The following is a 16,717-nucleotide window of genomic DNA, read 5'->3' on the forward strand; positions in this document are numbered from 1 at the left end:
GCAGCCTCCTGGGAGCTCTGCATAGGACCCTCAAGGAGGGTACACGTGTGCTGCCGGAAATGCCTAATAATCACCTGGAAAAAAGTGGGAAATTATCTGAGCAAATCCTGGAGCTGGGGGTGGGAGCGGAAATGGGAGGTAACCATTTTAAGGACCTCCTGGTGGCATGAGGACATGCGGAGGACAGAGCGCTCCGAGGATGTCATCCGGACAGGATATGAGGCCATGGGCGCCACGGTGGCCACCAGGGCTGGCTGCAGCCCTCCCCCCCACCGTTGTCATGGTGAAGAAAGGACCCCCTGACTATGCAGGACGAATGGAACTAGAGCAAAGGGAACAGGGACAGATCCCACCGACAACGGGGTGCCGGGAGCCCCCCCCTGGGCTCCAACCACTTGTGCACGGCCCTGTGCTCATGCCATTCAGGGCTCCCCTTGGAGGATCCCTCCTGTATTGCTAGGTGTCCTGGCACCTCCCCTGCATCTTTCTCCATGGTGCTGTCACTGCACGCAGCTGGTTTGGCTCCCCTGTGCCGACGCAGGTCACGTCCGTGAGCAGGGCTTTGCCTGTCCTGTTCATGGCCACATGTGCAGCACCTGGACACATCCATACGGCAGGTGCCAAAAATACATACGTTTTAAGTAGGCGCTGGGGCCCAACGCAGGGCTTGAACGCACGACCCTGAGGTCATGACCTGAACTGGGTTCAAGAGTCAGACGCTTAACCGACTCAGCCACCCAGGCACCCAAAAATATTTTTTAATGAGTAAATTGTTGATACATATTCAACCTAAAAACGGGACATCAAATTTCCGTGGCCCACAGTGAGCAGTAATGGCACTGATGGCAGACTTCTCCCCAGCAGCGCTGCGCACGGGGGAGCAGGGTTCCTGCGCAGAGGGAAGAGCGTTGCTGGGGCTCTGTGCCCACCAAAGGACCTTTCAAAACCGGAGACAAACAGTTCCCCACGTGCACAGATTCTAGGAGCTTAAACTCACGCTCTGAAAAGATCGTGAAATCGTGCACATGGGAAGGAGAAAATGGAATCCACACAAAGCAGTGGGGAGCAATCACTCATTGGAAGGTTTTAAAAATAAGCTTTTTAAAACAACCATCTGAAACTTTAATGGTAATGATTTTGATTTTCATAATAATGATTTTAAATGATAACAATATAGAACAGGCCTGTGAGCAAAGGTCTTTGGGGGCACCCTCTCTTCAGCACACAAGGAGCCTCACAGCGGCAGAGGCATATCCCCTTTCGTGACCCTTGCTGTGGCAGGGTGACCCGAAGGGCCCAGTCAGTGCCCACCTGCTAGGGGCCTCCTGCCCTCCCCACCAGCTCTGCCAGAGAGCTCTGGAGGGAGATTGGTGAGCTTTGGGGACTGGATTGTGTCCCACAGAAAGTAAGACATGTCGACATTATGACTCCCAGGATCTCAATGACCTTAATTGGAGATAGGGTCGTGGCAGGTGTAATTAGTTAAGATGAGGCCACGCTGGTACAGGGCGGGCCCTTAGTCCATCATGACTCGTGTCCTTATAAGATGAGCCACAGGAGGAGAGGAGGCCGCATGGGGACGGACGCAGAGGCTGGAGGCCGACGCACCCGGGAGCACCTGGTCCCCAGAGGGAGCGCCGCCCTGTGGACAGCTGGTCTCAGGCTCCAGTCCTCGTAACTGTGAGACAATCCATTTCTGCTGTCTGAAGACCCCTGGCTTGTCACGGAAAACCTAGGAAACCAATACACCGGGTAAAGGTGGTTTTCTGTCAAGATTCTTGACTCAAAGAAATGTGACAAAATAACACCTACCCGCGAATGCTCGACCACCCTCTGCCGGTCCCTGCTCCACGCGGCAGCCCCCCAGGGTCCCACTCAAGTTCTTTAAATCTGCTAAAACGGCACTGTTTTTATAAAAATGTGCAATATTACGATAACCCAAGAAATATAGAGAAGTACAAACAACTGTAAAAGCAGGAAAGCATTCACTGTCCCACATCTGTCGCAGGCCAAGCTGGTGACCGTCTGTGGGACACACTCAAGGCACACACTCAGGGACCGGTGATGAGGGAAGCAGAGGAGCGGTGGGCACGTTACGTTAACAGAAGAAGCAGAAACGGGTGAACTGCGAAGGACGGAGGGCAGGCATTCGGGGGTTTGTACTGCAGGAGATGCTTGCTCCCGAGAAGTCCCTCCACATGAAGGAAGGAGGTTATGACCGCCAGTAAGAGGTCCCGGTCCACGTTTGCCTCCCGTGGCCACCAGAGCCACGTACCAGCCCTGGGCTGGCTTCAAACCACAGAAACTTACCTCTCCGTCCTGGAGGCCAGAAGTCTGAGGTCCAGGGGTCCCGCGCGCTGCCCCACCAAGTCTCTCGGGGATGGTCCCCCCGGCCCCTTCCAGCTGCTGGAGTTGCAGAAGGTGCCTGGCTGGCCTGGGCTTGACCTGTCACTCCTCTCTCTGCCTCCCCAATCGCGTGGCCGACCCCCTGTGTCTGTGCCCAAATGTCCCTCCTCCCTGTTGGGTTCGGGCTCATCCTAACAACCCGAACAAGGTTGCATTCTGGGAGCTAGGACCTGAACAAGTCCTCCCCGGGGACATGGTTGAACCTACTGCAGAGTCATTCTGGGCTTTTCTGAGACAAGTTTCTGTTATGGACGGCTGTGAGGGAGCACCTTCCCACACCCTTGTGGGGTGTGCTCCTTCTAATCTGTCAACTTCCGTGGCAGCCGGGACTTCACGGCTCTGTGGCTCGGGTTCCAATCTGCGGACTTGGTTGTACCGCTCTGTTCTCCGTGACTCCTGGGCCGCGGAGACCCTGAGCCGGCTGGGGCCTCGGATCCAGGCCTGGGGGGCACGCTGCTTTTTGCGGGTCTGAGGGATTCCTGGGTGCGTGCGGTCGGGAGAGGACTTTTGGGGGGTGTGCCACGAGAGGCTGAGCGCCCAAGCACCCGGACTCTGCTGGCTCTGAGAAGGGGAACCTTCCGTCCTCTGAGGTGGCCACAGCCCGATTTCCTTTCATAGATTGCCCAAAATATCTCTGCTGAGCTGTTTTGTCCTCCGGTGGAGGCAGTAAATTGTTGCCGTGGTGATGGTTCTCTTTCCCCGTTCCTGGTTCGTCTGCCCCCCAGGGGTTTGCTGCTCTTTGACCTCCACCCTGCAGGCAGAGCCCATTGGGGAGTTGGTTAGATTGTTTCCAGAGACAGATGCCGGGGAGCTCTTACACCCCAAACACCCGCCACAGGGGGAGTGGGGAGGAGGCAGGAGCGGGGGAGCAAGTGACCGTTAGGGTTTTCAGCCCTTGGGACTTGGCTCAGCTTCCATCTGTTTTCCTTCTGGTACCAGGCTATTTGTCCTGGACTTGAGTGACCCTTTGGGGGTCAAGACCTGACATCAAATGATTGAGGAGGGGCACCAGATGCCCCCCTCTCTGTCCTCCCTGACCTGCCCGTGGCCCCGGAGCACCTCTGGCTGAGCTGGACCCATAGGACCCTCTCAGGCATGAGGTGAGGTAGTCCTGCTGTGTTCTCTTGGGCCGGCAGGTCCTCATACTCCGACGAGGACCCGAGCCTCCGCTCTGTCCCGGCAGCTCCCCTCCAGTTGTGGGAACGGCTCCCTGCTTCCCCCACTCCCTCACAGGCCCCATATGTTGCTCATGTGGTGAAGGTCATTTTCCAGTGATAAATGGTAATCGTTAGGCCAGGTTCTGCTGTGGTCACCAAAGCCCCAAACAGGAATGGCCCCAAACCAAAGCACAGTCCTGCTCCTGCTCTTGCAGACCCACAGTACACGCTGTGGGGCACCGTGGCCAATACCCCCATCTGTCACCACAGCACGTGGCCACAGACTCAGTGGCTTAACACAACACATTTTGGCACGTGATTCCGACCATTTCCATGGGTCGGGAATCGACCTGGCTGGGTTGTCCTCTGAGGCCAGCCCAGAAAGGATCCATTTCCAAGCTTAGTGGCCATGGCAGTGTTCCGCTCTTTGCAGGTGGCAGGACTGAGGGTCTCAGTTTCTTGCTGGCTATCGGCTGGAAGCCATCCTCAGCAACTTGCCACACGGATCCTCCCCAAGCCAGCAAGGGGGAGAGTCGTTTGGCTCGGTGGGCATTAAAATCTCATCAAAATGATGATCGTGGAAGTGACATCCCATTATGGTTGCATGTTCTACTGGTTAAAACATATTGCAAGGTCCCACTTGTGCTCAGAGGGGACCCCACGGGGCATGAGCACGGAGACAGGAGGGGGTACCTGGAGTCTGGTGGCCACAAGAGAGTGGCCCCATGACTAACTCAGTGGAAGAGAGCACTGGAGGGCTTTGCCCCAGCAGTTCTGTGTTTCGCTTCAGGACTGACAAGTGCCTCCTGCCCAATTCTCTGTTCTGGACTGATCTCTTGGGCTGACCCCAGTGCAAGAGGCCTGTAGAACTGTACTCCTCCATGTGATGGAAAGAGGAGCAGAACCAGACATAGGTCATTACAGAGGTCCTGCCTGCTGTATCTCTAGTCAAAAGATTACTTTTCTGGGGCGCCTGGGTGGCTCAGATGGTTAAGCATCTGCCTTCGGCTCAGGTCATGGTCCCAGGGTCCCGGGATCGAGTCGTGCATCGGACTCCCTGCTCAGTGGGAAGGCTGCTTCTCCCTCTGCCTCTCTCTCTCTCTCTCTCTCTGACTCTCATGAATAAATAAATAAAACATTAAAAAAAGATTACTCGGGGTGCCTGGGTGGCTCAGTCGGTTAAGCGACTGCCTTCGGCTCAGGTCATGATCCCAGGGTCCTGGGATGGAGCCCCGCATCGGGCTCCCCACTCTGCGGGGAGCCTGCTTCTCCCTCTCCTACTCCCCCTGCTTGGGTTCCCTCTCTTGCTGTCTCTCTCTCTGTCAAATAAAATCTTTAAAATAAAATAAAATAAAGATTGCTCTTCCTATATGTTTCTATCGTCTTATATTTTTATTTTTTTATTTTTTAAAGATTTATTTATTTGACAGAGAGGGAGATAGCAAGAGAGGGGACACAAGCAGGGGGAGTGGCAGAGGGAGAAGCAGACTCCCTGCCGAGCAGGGAGCCCGATGCGGGGCTCGATCCCAGGACCCTGGGACCATGACCTGAGCCGAAGGCAGATGCTTAATGACTGAGCCACCCAGGTACCCCTATATTTTGACTTTTCAAGATATTTTATTGGTGCTAATATTTAGTCTGCAGACCCCTAATTTTCTGTGTAGGTTTCCATACGACCTATGGTCAGTCATAAGGGTACCTTGGGCTGCTTTGGCACAAAAACCCAGCACAAGGTTGCAGCAAAGGCAGGAGCATCGTTGCAGTTCCTGACAGTATGTGCTTATGATGCTTTCCTTTTTTTTAATGGCTACTGGATTCAGATTGTTATATGTGTAGTAAAATGCATACAACATAAGATTACCATTTAGCCATTGTAAGTGTACAGTGTTGTGTGACCATCACCACACCGATATTTATGATGCTTACTGCCCACTTTTGACTGATATTCTTTATCAAGTTAAGGAATTTTCCTCCTACTTACAGTTTTCTGACAGGGTTTCATCAAAAATGTTTTTTTTAAAGATTTTACTTATTTATTCATGAGAGACACACAGAGAGAGAGAGAGAGAGAGGCAGAGGGAGAAGCAGGCTCCCAAGGAGCAGGGAGCCTGATGCGGGACTCGATCCCACAACCCCGGGATCATGACCTGAGCCGAAGGCAGATGCTTAACCATCTGAGCCACCCAGGCGCCCTCATCAAAAATGTTTTTTAGGCAGTGATGTCAGTGAAAATGGAATAAGGATCTTCAAAAACCAGCGAGTAAACTGGCGAAAAAAAAATATATCAGAATCAACTTTATTGAAACTCTGGAAAATGATCAAAGACTTATAGCAACAGGTTAATGCTTGACTGAGGAAAAGCAGCTCAGTTGTGGTCTGAGGGCTCTGGGCATTTGTGCTTTGCCCTTGGCCTGCCCCTCGTGCCTTGCTTGGTTGGCAGTCACAAAAACCAGGTGTGGGTGCTTGGGGCCAGAGGGGGCAGAGTGGACGCTGTGTCCAAAGCACTGTCCTTCTTTGCTCCGATCTTCTGGGCACTCCCTGAAGGACTGTTGCAAAAAAGGCTTGCCTCTGTTTCACCCAACTAGGAACTCTCCAGGATGGAGAAGTAGCTATGGGGGGGAGGGGGCGATTCCTGTTAAAACTTTTAAAGCAAATGTATTAGCCACTGCTGCCTGGGGCGCAAACGACAGACATACTGAAAAGCTTGGGAGGAAAGGCTGGGGTGGGAGCTCCTGTGGGTCTAGAGCTGCACACGCATTCCCTGGGCGTATCCTCAGAACAGCCCGAGCGGCCTCATCTCTCAGCCCTGGGCGACCTTCAGGCTCCATGCAAATGGCAGTGAGGGCAAAGGCAGGGTATTAAACTGCTTGGATGAGTGTTGAAAGTGTGCCCCAATCCACACACATTGCCCATCTGCAAAGATTGGGAGCTTTTATGGTTCGGGAGGGTATTGCTGTTCTAGACTTTTAAAGAAGTCTTTGTCAAATCACTAACTGACCACTACGCCAGCTCAACAGAGACATCAGTGGCCATGTGACCAACAGTGCAGACTTTGCAAAATTAGTTCGGAAAAGTCACTAAACAAACAACAGGGGCACCTGGGTGGCTCAGTCGGTTAAGTGTCTGCCTTCGGCTCAGGTCATGATCCCAGGGTCCTGGGATCGAGTCCTGCATCGGGCTCCCTGCTTGGCAAGGAACCTGCTTCTCCCTCTGCCTGCCGCTCCCCCTGCTTGTGCTCTCTCTCTCTCTCTCTAATAAGTAAAATCTTAAAAAAAAAAAAAGACTGGGTGAACTGGAATATAGGTCAATAGGCATTAGACAATCTGAGAAGAAAAAAAGAAGAAAGAAAAATGAACAGAGCCCAAGAGACTTATGGAATACCACCAATACCAACAGAGGCATATTGGGAGGAGGGAACAGGGTTGAAAGGATATTTGAAGAAGCAATGACCAAAAACTTTCCAGATTCGATGACAATTATGAATGTACCCATCCAAGAAGCTTAACAAACTCCAAGTATGAAAACTCCTTAAAGGGAATCACACCAAGACGTGTAATCAAACTGCTGAAAACCAAATACAACGTGAGAATCTATAAGGGGGCTTCTCTAAGAATGACAGCTGATTTCTCATCAGAGATCATGGGCACCGGAAAGCGTTGGGGTGATGCACGAAAAATGCTGAACAAAGAACTGCCAATCAATAATTCAACGTCCAGCAAAACTATCCTTCCAAATTTAAGTAGAAATTAAGACATCCTGGGATGCCTGGGTGGCTCAGTTGATTAAGTGTCTGCCTTCGGCTCAGGTCATGATCCCAGGGTCCTAGGATTGAGCCCCGCATCGGGCTCCCTGCTCAGTGGGGAGCCTCTCCCTCTCCCTCTGCCTGCCTCTCTCCCTGCCTGTGCTCTGTCTCTCTGTATGTCAAATAAATAAATAAAATCTTAAAAAAAAAGAAATTAAGACATCCTTGGATAAACAAAAATTGAGAGAATCTCACTAGGGGACCTGCCTTGCAAGAATGCTAAAGAGAATCCTTCAGGTTGAAATGAAAGGACACTAGACGGTAACTCAAAGACAGTAATTAAAAGAAAGAACAACAATACACATAAAAGCTAGTATTATCGTGCTTTTGGTTTCTAAATCCTCTTTCATTTCCTGTTGCTTTAAAAAACAGCTACATGAAACAATAATTATTAACCCTGTTGATGGGCATGCAATGTATAAAAATGTGATTTGTAACAAAAGTAACATGGGGAAATGAAGCTATGTGTTTGTATACTCTTGAAACTAAGTTTGTGTTTATTCCGACTAGATTATCATAAACTAAGATGTTACTTGTAAGCCACATGGCAGGCACTAATAACAAATATATACATAGTTAAAGAAATGGGAAGGAAATAAAAATGTTACACGGGAAGATACCTACCTAAGCAGAGGAGGCAGAAATGGGGGGATCCAGGGGGAAAAGATGTAAGACAAATAGAAAACAAGTAGCAAAATGGCAGAAATAAGTCCTTCTCAATAATTACACTAAATATAAGTAGATTGGACTCTCCAATCAACGGGCAACCAGAAGAGTGTCTGCATGATGATCAACTGATGAATGGACTAACAAAAATGTATATCTATATAATGGCATTTTATTCAGCCATAAAAAGAAGTGCTATAAGGTGGATGAACCCCGAAAACATTGTATCAAGTGAAAGAAAGCAGACACAAAAGCCACAAATTATGTGATTCAATTTATATGAAATGTCCAGTATAGGCAAGTTCATGGAGACAGAAAACAAATTAATGGTCGTCAGGGTCTGAGGGGAGGGGAAATGGGGAGTGGCAGCTAAATGGGTATGGGGGTTCTTTTTGGGGTGATGAAATCGTCTAGAATTATCTAGTGGTGATGGTTGCACAACACTGTGAATATATACTGGAAGCCACTGAATTGTACACTTTAAAATGGTTAAATTTTACGTTATGTCAATTTTATCTCAATGAAAGAATAGTGTGCACTAGATTTTATCAAATAGTTTTTCTTGTATGTGTTGTGATGATTCAGTGGGAAGGTTCCGTTGATTTGCTAGTGGGTTAAATGTTCATACATTTTCTAATGGTAAGTCATTCTTACATTCCTGGAATAAACCTGATTTAGCATAATTATTATTTTTGTGCATGTTTATAGATTTGATTTGCTCATATTTTATTTTATAATCTTGTATTTCTGTTTCTAAATACAATTACACATTTTTAAAATTCATTTTAACACTATCTGGATTCGATCTGTCAAGATTACTTGGGTAGCTTTCCTACTTCTTAATCATCTAAAACACTTTTTATAAGATTTGGATGACCTATTCTTTAAACACTTGATAGGATTTTTCTTTGAACCATCTGCATCTGTTTCTTTAGGTGGGGTACTTCTATAAACTACCGAATCATTTTCTTTGTGGTTGTCCAGCTGTTTGGGTATTGTATTTTTTCCCTGAGTGATTTTGTTAAGTTTAGTTTTTTAATAGAATATTGTTTATCTTATTTAAGCTTTGAATTTATTGACAAAAATTGGGTATAATCTTTTCTTTTGACTTTCAGGTCTCTGTTCTCCCCGGGGCTGTGTGTGTCCTTGTTCATTCCTAATACTGTTCAGGGATGTGTTCTTTCCTCATTTCTTCTTCTGTCTTTTGCCACATTATGACCCTTCTAACTTATGTTGACTACCTGTCCCCACACAACACGTGACGTCAGAATTTAGTGGCTGAAAACAGCAAACGTGTATTCTCTCACGGTTTCTGTGTGGTATGAGCCAGGTGTAAGCTAATTTGGTGGCTCTTTCTCAGGGTCTTGCAGGCTGCAAAGCGTTGGCTGGGGCTGCAGCCGCGGTCGGGCTCAGCCTGGAGGACCCCCTTCCGAGCTCACTCACGTGGCCGTTGACTGGAGACATCAGATCTTCCCACGGCAGCTGCTTTCCCCGAAGCGGGGGACCTGGGGGGCACAGAAGTCACAACCTTCTTGTAGCCTGGTCTCGGCGGGGACGTCCCGTCACTTCTGCTGTACCCTCCTCACGGGAAAGGTCGGCCAGCCTCGCCCTGGCTCGGGAAGGGGCTTCACTGCGAGTGAACCAGGAGCTGGGGCCACTGGAGCCCGTCTTAAAGGCTTCCTACCGCACAGTCTTCAAAGAGCCAGTTTGGAGTTTTGTTCATCCTGCCTAATGTTTGCTTTTCTTTCTAGTTTTCGATCCCACAAATCACCTCTTTAGTCTTAATTGTTTTTCTTTGCATCTCCAGTGAGACAGCTGCTTTTCCACCTTTCCTGCTCTCTTGTGCACGAACTTTCAGGATAGAAACTCCCTTCCCAAGGTCCAGTGTGGCTGCATCCTAAAAAGTTTTGCACGTGGTGTTTGTTTGTTGTTGGGTTCTACCTGTTTTCCGGTCTCATTTTGATTCATTCCTTGAACCATTAGTCAAATACTATGTTACAGTTTTACATTTCCAAATGTTTGGTGATTGTTTCTTCATCCTATTGTCATTGCATGTGGTCAGAGAACATGATCAGTGTGATACGGATTCTCGGATATTTTGTTGAGATTTAGTTTGGTGGCTTTGCAGTGTGTCCCTTGCTGGTAAACATCCCACGTGTGCTTGGAAATGAGGAATTCTTCAATTTGGGTGTGCAGGGTTTTTTGTCTACTGGATCTCGCTTGTAATTGTGTTCTTTGAGTTTTTGTGACCTTATTAATCCTAGGCCTGCCTTGTCTGTCATGAGAGATGTACATCTCGGCTTCCTTCCGGCTGCAGAGCTGATCATTTGTTCTTGGACTTTGGCCAATGTCCGCGTTATAGATTTTCAAGCTGCGTGTTTGGTACATTCAAGTTCAGCGTTATCAAGTTCCCCTGGCAAACTGTCTCCCCGATCTGCGGCGGCCTCTCCCCTCCGGCCCATGCTGTTCACCCTACAGCACCTTCCATCTGCCTCAAGAACACCATCACAGGTCTCTGCTGGTGGCCAGTTACCTCACACATCTCTTCCTTTATTCCCTCAACTGCATCCTTGAAATGAGGACACAGCTACATTTCGTGTTCTCCATCCCATTCAATAAGTGATTTTTAAAAAACACTGGCTAGTTTAATCCATTGAACTTTATGGTGATTGGGGTCCTGTTTGAGTTTTTCCCCATGTTATGTTTTCCCTTGACCAGACTTCATCTTTGCCTTTTTATCCCCTTTCCTGACTCCTGCAAGATCCACTGCAGACTCGGAGGCTCTCTGTGTCAGGTTACTGGCTGACTTCCCTTTTAAAACCCAGGACTTGACTTAAGAGCAGGATGGACCCCAAACGCCAGCCTCCTCCTGGCTATCATGAGGGGCTGGCACTGCTTGGCTTTCCTGGCATCTTAACCTTCACCACCTCAGCTGCACCGTTTGTTCCTCACTCGGTTGGGGCACTGTCCATAGTCTCAGTTGCGTCTTCCCACACACCTTCTCCCTCTGTCCCACTCACCTCCCCCTGAAGCTCTAGGAGAGACTTCCGTGCAGACGTGGAGCCATAAACTCTGAGTCGTGTGTGTTTGAAGGTGGCTTTGTTTCAGCCCTCACTGGATGGTAGTCTGACTGTGTGCTTGGGCCCACTGCCCGCCCTGCCCTCCTTGTGTGGGCCCCCCACCCCGCCCGCATGGGACCAACACCTGCCCCATGGCCAGTAGGACATGCAAAGGGGTTTCACGTCCATGATCAGGTTACATATGATTGCGCCTTCCATCTTGCTAGCAGACTGCCTGCTGCCTTCCTGGCCATCTGCCGTCCAGGAGAGGCGCACGAGGCCAGGAAGGGAGGTGCCTCCTCCTGACAGCCAGGGGGACTGAGAACCACTGGGCGACCCTGGAAATGGGAGTCCCCAGCCATGCCTTCAGATGAGGCCACAGCCCCCGGCCAGCGCTGGGACTGCAGCCGTGTGAGAACCTGTCAGGCGGAGGACCCGGCTAAGCCATGCCTGAGTTCTGAACCGCAGAAGCTATGAGGTACCGGACGTGTTTTGTTCTGAACTGCACAGTTTTGCTGTAAATTTTTGCACTGCAATAGATGATAATGCTATGTGTAAAATCCTAAGTTAATAGTTCTTTCATCTTGAGACTTTGAAAAAACAGATATACAATTATTGTTAGATTTGTATCATCATCATTGATATGTCTGCTGTCATCATAACTACTTTTGAGGCAATCTGAGGGTTATTTCCTCTTAAAGTTTATGTGTCTTGTATTCTGTGGTTTCATTTTCACATGTGGAAAGTAGAGTTGGGTTTTTTTCTGGCTTAAGACTCATAGTATTCCTGGATGTAAGGATTCGAATCTTGCAAGTGTGGGAAGCCCTCAGTCATCATCTCTCGTGATCTTTCCGAAGGGAGTCCCTACAGATGCTCTGCACCTTCTATTCTGTCCCCTCGCGCGCCCTCTGCACTGCGCCCTGGGCATCGCGGGCACCTCTGGCAAGCGCGCTGATGGGCTGTGTCCAAGCCATGTTTGAACCTGCGTATTGAGTCATCTTAGTGACTACCACTCCTCTCTCCAAATGCTCCAAATCTGCCCCTTCTTCCCTCCCTTGGATTCCTGTCCCTGTCCATTCACCTCCCCTCTCATCACTCCAGTGCTTTCACCGTGTTAACCGTGGGAATTCACGCTCTCTTGTCCCGTGTTCTTTGCTGGGGGTCCTGCTGTTTGTGCTGCCCCCCGTGGTGGCTCTTTCTTGGTGAGTTTTGTACTTTCTGATTGTGAGCTCATCTTTTACTGGCAGGAATCATACGGGGCTGGACCAACAGCTTCTCCCCCACAGCGATCATACATTTCTTTCTCCTGGGCCCAGGTTTGTATGCTAGTTTATCTGCAGCAGGGGTGATGGGGCCTGGACTGTGGCAGCTCTAGAATTCAGGACCTACACTCTGTGAGGCTGAAGGCCCTGGTTACAGGTTCTCCACAGAGATGTGTCCGAGCAGGCCAGGCACACAGCCTCCTATCGCCTTGCAGGCAAGTCTCCTGTTCGTGCTCCTCCGGAGGTGTTGCCTGTCCAGCCCTTGCCTTGTGTGGGCCCCACAGGCCTCTCCCCTCCCTCACGAGGGTGCTGGGAGTCTCCAGGGCCTCCGCCCTCCATGGTCCCCACAATAGTCCCCACTTCCTTGGGAGCTCAGCTGCAGCGTGAAAGGTTGCTGTTTCCACCCTGTACTTGCAAGTTCTGCAGGGACGGGGTCTGGAGTTACCCGTCACAGGGGACACCACATGTGGGAGGCTGCATCTGCTTTCCTTCCGGGGTCGTGTTCTGGTCTTGTTTCCAGAGTGTGTGCCATTCCCCTCCGTGTCAGTCTTCTGTGGCTACCATAACCCGCATACCACAAACCGGGGGGCATATTAGAGCAGAAACTTACTGTCTTTCAGTTCTTGAGGCCAGAAGTCCAAGATCAAGCTGTTGGCAAGGTGTTTCTGTCTGGGGCACCGTGAAGAGTGTTCCCTGCCTCTCCCCTCACATCTGGGGCTCTGCTGGCTATCTCTGGTGCCTTTAGCTTGTCGATATGTCTACATACACATGACATTTTCTGTGTCTCTGTCCCAGTCATGGAAGTAGGGCCCACCCAAATGACCTCATTTTAACCTGATCCTGTGCAAAGACCCTATTTCTAAATAAGGTCACATTCTAAGATACTGGGGCTCCAACATGTGAATTTGAGGGGGATGCAATTCAACCCATAACACTCTCTCTTACCTAAAGCTCAGTGAATGGCTCATAAGCTCCATGTCTTTGCTAAACTCAGCAGTGTGACCCGTCTTGGGAGCAGCTCCAAAGTGACTGGGACACTTTTTCCCTGAATCTCCAAGGTCATTATTGTGCAAACCAGGGGAGGAGCTGGGTGCAGGGGGCTTGTTGTGGGCAGGACCTCCATGCCTTCCTCAGCCCAACATGCTGGGGAAGGAGACTGCCTTCAGCTGCTGGGACTTGTCTCATCGAGCCTAGCCAGCCTGCCAGGCAGGTGACCTTGGTTCTCGCTTGATGATGGAGGAAGCCCGGACTTGGAGTGGTGAAGCAGCAAGGCAGGTCTGCCTCTGGCACCTGCAGCCCTCCCCAACCCTGTGCAGGTGCGGGCTCATATCCTCCCCATCTCGTGGCGGAAAACCCAAGGTTTACAGGACTTATGTGTGTGTGGAACAGTTTCAGTCTCTGTGGGACAAATGCTGCAGGGATTTGTCCACTTTTTTTTTTAAGATTTTATTTATTTATTTGTGAGAGAGTGCAGAGTGCACGCACAAGCAGGGGAGGGGCAGAGGCAGAGGCAGAAGCAGGCTCTGATCCCAGGACCCTGGGATTATGACCTGAGCAGAAGGCAGATGCTTCCCTGATGGAGCCCCCAGACCACGCAGGATTTGCCCACTTCTGTTTCCGGTGGGGACTCTGTTATTCCAGTGTTTCTTCCTGTGTGCTGCTTTGTCGCATCAGAATTTCCAGGTACACAGGATCTAATGCTTCAGCTTTATGGGCCAAGGAACACAAAGCCTTGGGTTGCACTCCAGGCCCTGGGTGAGACGTGGCTGCCCCCCAGTCTCCGTGCCAGAATGAGAAGTGCCAGTGAGAGTAGATGTCCCCATCTTCCCGGTTACAACCAGTGTGAATGCCTTGAATGGGGTTCTGCTTCCACACGGGGCCATAAGAGACTCAAATACTTATGTGGAATTCAAGGCCACAAACATGGAGCTCCATGAAGAATCATCCACATGTTAGTGGCTCTTGGTGGACGTGGTTTCCCCCAATGCCACGTTGTCCCACCGGGGCTGAGGCTGGTGCTACCAGACCAGAGCCCTGGGCCCCAGCTTCCCACCGAGGGGACTCCTCAGCAGCTCCGGGGACAGTCACGTCCTTTGAAGGGCAACAGGCACTGGGTACCTGCCATGTGCAGGCCCAGGACAGATTTGGGCCCAGGAGCAGGCCAGCAGGCCCAAACGCTCGTGCCCAGAAGGGGCGGGTGCGGAGGTGGAGGGAAGAGAGGCAGAGCCTGCACAAAGCTGGGCTGCCTCTCTTCTGGGTGGGAATCATTGCAGATCTAGTAACAGAAGGCAGCACTTGGGGACAGTGGGTTGGGGGCTGGGGCCACATAGGAGCCATGACAAGACAGTGGCAAGGCCTGTGCAGGGATGCTGTGGAGAGTGGCGCTAGGGGAGGTAACAGAACTCTAAGCCACTTTCCTCTCTCTCACTTTCAGATGCACCTGTGAACTCCCCGGCATTCTGCTCCAGCTACAGAATGAAATTGTGGGTGACCTGGACCGGAAAAACCTTTAATTCTCACCCGGGATTGCCTGCTTCTAGGTAGCCCCACCTGCGGGAGTCCAAAGTCCCACTCAGTTTGTTGGACAGCCCCATCGCACTCAGCCAGTCCAGGCGGGAGCTGCAGATGTCTCCCCGGCTGACCCATCTGCGCTCACGGTCCCCGTCGAGACTGCAGCCCGACTCCAGCTGCGGAGGCTGTGTGGTGATCAGGACCGCCTGTGCCCCACACCCACATCGCCCCTTCCACGGTCAGGAATAGAACCCAAGCCTCCGACCCTCTACCCACAGCAGGACTTTGAGTGTGCTTCTCCCTTGCTGGAATGTTCTCCCAGATCTCTGCAGGGCTGCCCTTCCCCCCACAGGGCTCCACCCCTCCCCCGTCCACCACCCCACTCACATGATGCCTTCAGGGTCTCCTCTCTTGCAGCCCCAAGACACAGAGTGGCCAGAGAGCACGTCTTCATGTCTCAAGAACCATCAGAGTCACCAGAAGCTGGGTCCTAAGGCCTCCTCTCAATGCCTGCAGGAGAAGCAGGGCTCCGGGGGGCCCACGACATGCCCTCATGAACCACTAGTGAACCCCGAGTGGGTGTCCCCCACCAGCTGATGGGATTTGGAGGCTTTGCTTCATGTCCATGCTGACTATTGTGGTATAAATTATGCAGGTATCTGCACAATGTTTCAGAGTACTCAGAATAACTAAAAGACAAAGGACCTTATATTGTTTGTGGAGAGAAAAGTAAAATATTAAGTTCTGGCATTAGAAATATTCTGAACTCCTTAAGGAAGGGAGCCCAACTACAAGGCAACATCCCCAGTGGCCTGGAGGGGTGGGCCTGGCCTCTTTCCCAAAGGAGAAACATATACTGGTCTTCTTGGGCTCAGGGCTGTCTTCTGCAGTTAGCAAAGTTTGGGTTTGCTTCAACAGAAGGCAGAACTGAGTTACCAGGCTGTACTTTGGGTGCAAAACCAGGTCTTGCTGAGGAGCAAAGGGGTGGGGCTCCTCCCATCCTGTCATTCCGGGTGGCGAGTTCTCCCAGGAGGGGGCAGCTTCACCTGGAGGGGACAGTTTCCTGGGCCAGGCAGGTGGGCAGCATACTGCCTTAAGTGTCAGGGTCCACCCTGTGGGCTGTGGTGGAGACACCTGGGGCAGAAATGAGCTTCCCTTGGGCCTTCTCATGTGCCCAACTCAGGCCCTTGTGTGCAGGCCAGTTCTCTGAAGGTAATTCAGGGTCTTCGGGGTCATGTGCAAAGGTGGGGACAGAGTGGTGACAGGGAGTGGAGGGCATCCGGGTGGCGGGCTTCCGGAGGCAGAAGCCTGTGGCCTTGGTGCCTTTGGCCGGTCCTGAGGACTGGGGAGGCATGCATGGCATGGGCATGTTCAGAAGAGTACACCAATTCTTCTCACATCTCCATTGAGCAGGTTCCCACCTCAAATACATGGGGGTAGGGGGGCAGAAACCCCTGCCTCCAGGGAGTTGGCAGTATAGCAGAGAGAAAGTCCAGACAGAAAGGTAATTTCCATACCAGGCATGAGGGTAAGGGGGGAGGAGCAGGGGAAGGCAGCAGAAATAGCATGTGCAAAGGTCCAGTGGCTGGTGGGAAGAAGGGCCATGTGGCTGGAACAAGGTAGGCAGGGAGGGACTCCTGGCTGGAGGATGGAAGGGAGGTTAGAGGAAGGTTAGGTGTCCCAGACCTGGGGCTCTCTGTGATAAGAAGCTTGGATTTCCTCTCTGATTCATGAGAAGCCACAAAGGGATGACAGCATCTGATTTACATTCTAGGGCCCCTGGTGACCCTGGTCTGGGTGAGAGTGAGGTGGAGGGGGTAGGCATCAAGGGCACCATGGGTCTTAGTACAGGAC

The sequence above is a fragment of the Eumetopias jubatus genome, unplaced genomic scaffold (genome assembly GCF_037043125.1).
Source record: "Eumetopias jubatus isolate StellerSeaLion01/CBP00866 unplaced genomic scaffold, mEumJub1_p1.0 scaffold_2, whole genome shotgun sequence".
In the NCBI taxonomy this organism is placed as follows: domain Eukaryota; kingdom Metazoa; phylum Chordata; class Mammalia; order Carnivora; family Otariidae; genus Eumetopias; species Eumetopias jubatus.